We start from the raw sequence: 7881 nt of genomic DNA, 5'->3' as shown, positions 1-7881 counted from the left end.
CAGAACGGTGTTGGATGACGGTGTAACCACTTACCCACACCTTAAAACTTGGAAAAAAAGTGCTTTTCATTCATATTTCATCACTTTCTGGAGGCTTGCAGCTGGGTCAGTGTAACTTAATGAGACATCAGGATGGAGTGGGTGAGAATGAATATGTAATAATCCTGTCACACTTGCAGGCCAGAAAGCCTTTGATCACTTTGTCGAGTCTCTGAGAAGAGAGAAAAAGTGTGGTCAAGAAACTGGAAGTGAAGGGGCTTACACAAACAATGGGAAAATATGAATACATATCTATTATGTGAATCCATGGGGCCAAAAGATATTTTTATCACTTTTGATCATATCAAATGAAGACCACACAAAGTGACAAATACAGTAGCATCCCTGAATTTGAGGCCAAAGCAGAAATGCCATTATAGTAGAGGTTCATGAAGACATTTCAGGCCTTTAAAGCCTGTCCTAGATTTCACAAACGGGCAAAGCTTTCACCCCACAAAAGGTGCATGTGACTCTTTGTATGTTACTCTTTGATTCCATCACATGATGTTCTCACAGCAAATCTTAGGGGGAAAATCAAAACATTATTGTTATTCATCTTTACCTGTTATTCAGCAGTGGGTTGCATCATCAAAGGTATTTATACAGTCTGCATTTAAATCCAGTATTTCCAAAGACTGTGCTGCTCCTCTCTTCTCTTCTTATTCACTGGATATACATCGCACTAGCCATGACAAGTTGAGGCAGTGGGCAGTGCAGTCTGTGGAAATGTTGGCTAAAAACATTGGTTTCACTCCGGAACAACACTTTATCATTCTGGCCAGACATGTGGACATCTGCGAGACCACAAACCTACATTGAAGATGCAACCCACTGCTGGATCAAAAGTAAAAAAAATTATTTTGGAGTGCAGAGTAACGTAGGGAGGTAAAAAGTAGGCTAGCTGTAGATCAACCTTACACAGTTTACAGATGTCTTGTATCTGACAAATAAGATGGTGAGTATTTAATCCATATCCATATGATTTTTAACTTCACTTTAGTGACCATAGTGGACATCACAGATGGTACATGTTTTTCTACAGGTTATGGAACAAATTAAGATTGCAGAACAATTATATAACTCTTCTGTCTTCTCTTGTTGCAACCTGTTTTGAGTAAGAGGTGTGAATAGAGCTCGTACATATTAATTTTACAGTGATCTTGGCCACACCTGTTCAATATTTAAACACAGGCGACAGACTAGCACCAGCGCATTAACATATTTGCTACATGGAGAAGCACTCTCATATGCAGTCTGCAAGTTTAGAGAAACCCACTGAATATACAGTATGTGCACAGGTCACACGCCGTGGATACCTTCATTAATTATTAAAGTTTTCCAACATGGAAACAGGATCTTGCAAAATAGGTACATGACCCAAAAGCAGAGATTGTACACACACTTGACTGATAAACTATTTTCCATAAATATCAAGTTTATAGTTAAGTCATTTGGAGTATAGGATGTGTAATGTTTTCAGGCTGTCTGTATGATTAGCGGGCCTTTGTTTTTAACACATCAAGTTTGTCTGAAGCTTCCTATACAAACAACAACTACAGTTTACCTTCTGTTGTTTTGCCCTGGCTCTGTAGATATGGGTCAGAATTCAGATAAGACACACTTGGCTCAGCCCTATCCTCACTTTTCCCAAACAAACCATACTAGAGGAGTAAATGCTCCAAAGTCAAAATAAACCACACAAAACATGGCTGGAGTAAATGTATCATGAAAAAATCTGTACAAAAAAGGATTTGCAGTTTTATAGGGAGTTATGTGCCTCAGTATTTCTTAGTTTGGAATAGTAACTCCCAACACCATAACCAAAACTAACTTGTAGCATTACTTATATAATTATTTCATCTTCAAAGGCAATTTACTTCCTGATCAAATCAACTTTGGTTTACACTTTACCCCAGACAAGCTATGTGTTTTGTAGTGAAATTTCACTGCTGTGGTGTTGTTTGCCTGTGTGCTTTAAGGGAACTCCTCACCCACTATAGTAAGCAACTGCTGAGCTGAACTGCCTGGTCCTCTGAAACAACCAAAAGCACACACAGCAGTAGCCACAGAGTTTTTATTTGAATGGAGACTCTGTCGAGAGGGATTACTTGCAAGGAAACTAGGGCAGTTGCTTTCGGTCAAGGATTGTGTCTGGCAGGCTGACCTGAGCTGCGGTTTCATACTGAAGCTTCTTGTATGACACGCACAAACACACACACACATACAGAGAGTCTCCCTTGCATCCTCTGCACTCCTCTATTTTCCGCCCACTCGCTCTGCCTGTGGATTAATGGCTGTTACTTCATAAATGTGAGAGAAGGATCCAGAGAGAGGAGGGGAGATTGTCAGTGATTGAGGAGTCACCAGGGACAGGGAAACTGAGAAACATGACTCTAGGCTTTTCCAATGTCAAACTAGGTTATTGTTTAATCCACTCAACAGGAAGATAGCAACCACACACATAAACACACATGCAGTGCAAGAGAACATAAAATGAGATGAAACATTATATTCCTGGAAATCACTTTCTCTCTTGACCTCAGTGTTGGATTAGATAGGACTACACACACATATAATCATGTTTTTCTTTTTCTTTTTTTAATCTGTGATTCAATCCCACTGCTTGGCGAATACCAATTGCATTTGTCTCACTGACTCCTAAACTATGTCCTTCAGAGAAATCTATGTATAGAAATGTGATTTCATTTCCCTGTGGTGTAGGTTACTAAGGACATTCCTTGAGAGATCGGAAAGTATGTCTTGTCACTTAGATAAATGAAGTTTCCATCCAAGAAGGTTCCTCTGTCATGGTTTAGGGTTTTTGTCCTGTTATGTCCTGTTTTATTTTGAAGTGTTCTCCTCTCCTTGTGTGTACTTCCTGTCTTTGTTTGCTTTTCCCTCCAGTTTTAATTGTTTGCCCCACCCTAATTAGTTGCACCTGTGTCTCTTTGTCTCCCCTACCTAAGTGTATTTAGTCCAAGTTTTTCCTTTGTTCAGTGTCATTTCATCATTGTATTCACGTCAAGTGTCCCGGTCTTAGTGTTCTCTTGGGCCTTGCTGGATTTTGGATTTTTGGACTTTGCCTGTTCCCTGGATTTATGTTTGTTTTAGTTTGACTGCTTACCTGTGTTTTATTTATTTTTATTTTTTGTGTGAGACTCCTGTCTGCCTGTATCAGTGTAAGCCTTTTTTCCCTTTGATTAAATTACTTATATTGTACCCACCCTGTCTGGACATCTGCATTTGGGTCCTACTCACGCCTGCTTGATTCCCTGGCTTGACTAGCATACAACATCCACAATTTTTGACCAATCTCAAATTTCTCCAACAGGACAGTAAAGAGAAATCATGCCATTTAATTCCATGCTCTCTCTATTCTGTCTTTGTTTTTTGTAATCCTGTGATGAGTCATACAATAACAACAGTGTTTGGGTTTGTGTAGAGTCATTTCCTGTTTTTATTTTGGAGATCCTCGCAGCCATCAGCTTGGTTCTGCCAATAATATACAAATAACGACATCGTTTGGTGGACACCACCTCGATAGCCAGCGGTGGAGTGAAGACATGCGGTTAAACATGTCACCACTGGTCAGATTTGGCAGGGCCCCGGAGAAAGCTACGGAGTCCGACATTGTCTTTGCGTATGTGCGCACTGACTCAACATTAACTTTAGTGACCTCCAATTGGCGTAAGTGGGAGTCGTTACCGCCGACGCGAATAACAATCATACTGTATTTATGCTTATCCTTAGCCAGTGTATATACAACAATCAACTGAAACCATCATCTTTCCTTACCCAAAGTACTTTTGTTACCTAACCATAAACACGACTCAGAATGGGAAACCCCATTCTCCAGTGTCAAAGTTTCCCATCCAAACATAGCACTTAACTTTTTTGGAGACAGGGTTGGCATTTGCATATGAAACATAGTTAACTAGAACGCTGAAATTGTGCTTGTATTAGCTGTTTGGCATCCGCTCTTTCATTCATGTTTCATTATCACTGGCTTATTCACAGCTGTGTGGCTTTCAGCTGACTAGTAATGTCAATCATGTTCATGCAGGTCCACAATGCAGCCATCATGACCCAACGCGTTTCACCATTACTCTGCTGATACACTCATGTCAACAACATGCATGTCTTGTTTTTTTTTTGTAATATGATATTTTACAATTTATTTGGTTATAAAAAGGTTGTGATGAGATGTCCACACTGACGTCTATTCCATGTACAAAAACTGTAATAATGCGTTTGTGCCATTTATGTACATTTATATTTATCTACATGTAAATTATATTCCTGTCTCGTCGTTTTAAGCCTGTGGTGTTTTTAAGAGCAGAAAGTCTTTATCCAAACTGACTTTGATTACACATGGGTGAAGTTTACCTTCACAGACGTTCTATGGAGAGCAACAAAGTCAGTGAAGTCAGAAGCTTATCATTGATGAGTGGGTTAAGTATGGGACTCTCACCCAGGTGAATGGGGTTTGAGTCCCGTATGGCATATTGCATGTAGGCTTGGGTAACGACATATTCTGACGTTGCTAGAACGTGCAGGAAGGACGTTAAGCTGACAGTCAGGCAACATACTGGACGTCGGCACAACTTTCATTTTGGAACTAACTTTGAACCATAATATGATATCTTGTTTGGACGTTCAAACAATGGTCATTCAACGTCTAAATGTTTGCTGGGATAATGTGACTGAAATCCTCTGTATGAGCCTTTTTAAAACAGGCATATGTGCCTGTACAGTATAAACCAATTCATTGTTTTCAACAAAACACATACATTTATATGCTGTTTGACCCTAATTATTATTATTATTAGTAGTAGTAGTAGTGGTAGTAGTAGTAGTAGTAGTAGTAGTAGTAGTAGTAGTAGTGATGGCTGTGCTTTTAATACAAGTATTTCAGAAATTCTTGGCTCTTCACTGGCTAAAATATGCTTTGTGTGTGTGTGTGTGTGTGTGTTCACGCTTCTGAAGGCATTAAGGTTCATTCTTTAATCCAACTTTTCAGCACATTAATAGGCGAGAAGGGCCAATATTGAATTAAATAATTACATTGTTCATAGATTAGACTAAGTGTTAATGATTCCCAAGAGGAAACAAGGGAGGTACAATTTTTTGAAGGATTGGAATAAACTCTGGTTGCACTGATAATCTCTGTTGCCTGAAAAGAGGTAATTTGTCATTGTCCCAGACATGGCGGGGACCATTATTAGCACAGGGATGGGAGGTTCTTAAATTCTGTGCACACAGTGTTGTGGAAATGCAGACTTAAATTGAAATTCAATGTCACATTTGATGATGGAGCCACCTTGCACAGCATTCACCTTGTGTCTCGAGGACCCATATGAAACAAGCACTAAATAATTTGTATTTTTTCTTCAAGTTTACTGTTTTTGACTTAATTCTGCTGGTTGTTTCATTTTTGCTCTTGCTTTTTTGCTCATTCTTAGTATTTTTCAAGTTTTTTCTCTTAGTATTTGCGATAATTTCAGTAAAGAAAACATTCAAACTGGACAGGTGCCATTTTGGAATAAAAGTCATACATAATCTATGCCTTTACCGACCTGATTTTGCAAACTGTATGAATTTCAACAACATCAGTGGAGCTTGTTTCCATCTGAGGAAGTTGTGGGCACGTTGCCAGTGAATTTTGGAAAGCCAGAAGTCTTGGCACATGGCGAAGCAGTTGAGTCATTTGTTATTGATCAATGACCCTATCAGTCCCTGGAGATAGATTTTAATTAGTTTGTACTGTAGGAAAGTATAAATCTTTCCTAGAGAATCTTTAAAATCCACATGCAAGTAAAGTTGGCAGCTTTCTCAGTGAATGATGTTGTCATTGCCACTGCCACCACTCGCAAAGCACTGACCATAGCGCACGACCCCTGCCACCCCCTCAAGCCATGCTTCACCCTCTTTGGCAGCTATATGTGCTTTAAATAGCCTGGGCACACTATAATAAACTTGTGTTGTAATGTTTCTTGTTTATTTATACCTTGTTTTGAATGAATCTGAATCATACAGCCTCATGTAAACTATCACTATGAACTATCCCTTTCAGAACAGACATACAACTGTGTCTGTCCTATGTATAATTGTACGGTATCATTTGCTTGAAAAGGTTTTGAAATTTGACTCTCTGTCTTGACTGAGTGTAAGTCTGTCAAGAATTTTTCAGTGTGTTTTCTGACCAGAAACGTCTTCCTTTAATTAAATGGAAAGAAGTGACATGATGATGGATGTTGTGCATTAAAAAAAGAGCTTATTTTTGATCCCACAGAGCATTACCAGCCATAGCTACCTTATGTTAAGGGTTTCCAGAGGGTTTGAAAAAAGATTTACAATGTTAATTAACTGAACAACTCATTATTTAAAAAAATGTGGATTTTATAATTTGATATGTTGACTTTTGACAGCCTGTACTAATGAAGCTGTTACACACGCTTGACATATTGCATTTCAAGATGCTTTTATACTGGCAGAATTGGCAGTCAGTAGATCTGAATTAATGTCTGCTACTGAAATCAAACAGAATAATTCAAGATTAGTTAATTATATACTTACATATAATCCTTTTTGTGATGAGAGGACCTATTGTGAAGAAACACGGGTATATCTTTATGTCTGACAAGGGTTTGAAGTTTCTCTGAGCAGACTTTAATGTTTTCACATAAACATGCCAAAATGCATTGAAGACAACTTGATACAAGCTAATGTGGCATTGAATATATCTGCATCCTTGCAGTGACTGTGCATACTGTCATTATATCATACCCACACTTGACAATTGTGTCTTTTCATACTGGTAGGAGGTGTTCTATAAGCTCTACACATTATTTATTTGCTAATATTAGTAAGCAAATACATTAGTAAGATATTGATAAAATACAGTCAGTGTGGAAATAACTTTTTTACTGTAAATCCATTTGCTTTACTTGGCAGTGTGAGCAGGTACAAAAGCAGGTGCAATTTCATGTTAAAATGAGTATCACAAATTGACTGTATAAACACAACCTCCTCTGGAGCCATGAAATTACTAAACAGCTTAGCAGCCTGGCTAGCTCAGTCGGTAGAGCATGAGACTCTTAATCTCAGGGTCGTGGGTTCAAGCCCCACGTTGGGCGCATCACTTTAAAGAGTTTCCCTACGGGGACCAAGTATTTCTGATTCTGATATTTCTGAAACAGGTGCAAAAAAATTGACTTCTGTCTCCATGCCTGACCGAAATGGCACAAGGACAGTGTTAATAGTAGTGCTGGCATTGATTTGGCAGGAAATGACAGGCTGCATTAGTTGGTCAGAAAAAAACAAACATTATGATGATTAATGACATAATCATCTATGTGTTGGTAAAAGTGAAAGCCTGATACCAATCAAATTTTAGAATAAGTTGAGTATTGACTCATAACATGGGTGTCTGTGCTATAGGCGTGTAGACGTTATGATGCATAAATAAATATATCTGATTGGTGAAACACAGGACCTTCGGTTTGGCTTTAGTCCTGGATACAGTATGTGTATGTCTGCTGACTGTGAACTGCTCATTTCTCTCGGGGTAAATCAAACATCTGCATACTGTATGAAGAATAACATTTCTGAGATTTGCCAGATGTGAGCTATAAAAGGTTGGAACACTGCTGTTCTTTGGCTCCAGAGATCACTCCCTCGTCAACTTCAAATTCCAGCAAATCCATCAGGAGAGTTTGCATTTTCAAAGATTATGAATAAAAACTGACAGTATCAGTCAAATAGTGTTCCAATCATGTGAATTCAACCTCATTAGAATAGATTTATCACAAATTAATTATCACAAATTAAGTCTAATTTGCC

At 38.5% G+C, this 7881-nt stretch overlaps 1 non-coding gene across 1 annotated transcript; it reads left to right on the top strand.

Moving 5' to 3' along the window:
- Nucleotides 1–7102: 7102 nt before the first annotated feature.
- On the top strand, nt 7103–7175 carry trnak-cuu. The gene has a single exon. It is a non-coding gene; the product is annotated as a tRNA-Lys (tRNA).
- The last annotated feature ends 706 nt before the right edge of the window (nt 7176–7881 follow it).

This window comes from Siniperca chuatsi, linkage group LG22, assembly GCF_020085105.1.
Source record: "Siniperca chuatsi isolate FFG_IHB_CAS linkage group LG22, ASM2008510v1, whole genome shotgun sequence".
Lineage (NCBI taxonomy): Eukaryota > Metazoa > Chordata > Actinopteri > Centrarchiformes > Sinipercidae > Siniperca > Siniperca chuatsi.
Note: the sequence above shows the minus strand (reverse complement) of the source record. Positions and strands in the feature narration are given on the sequence as shown.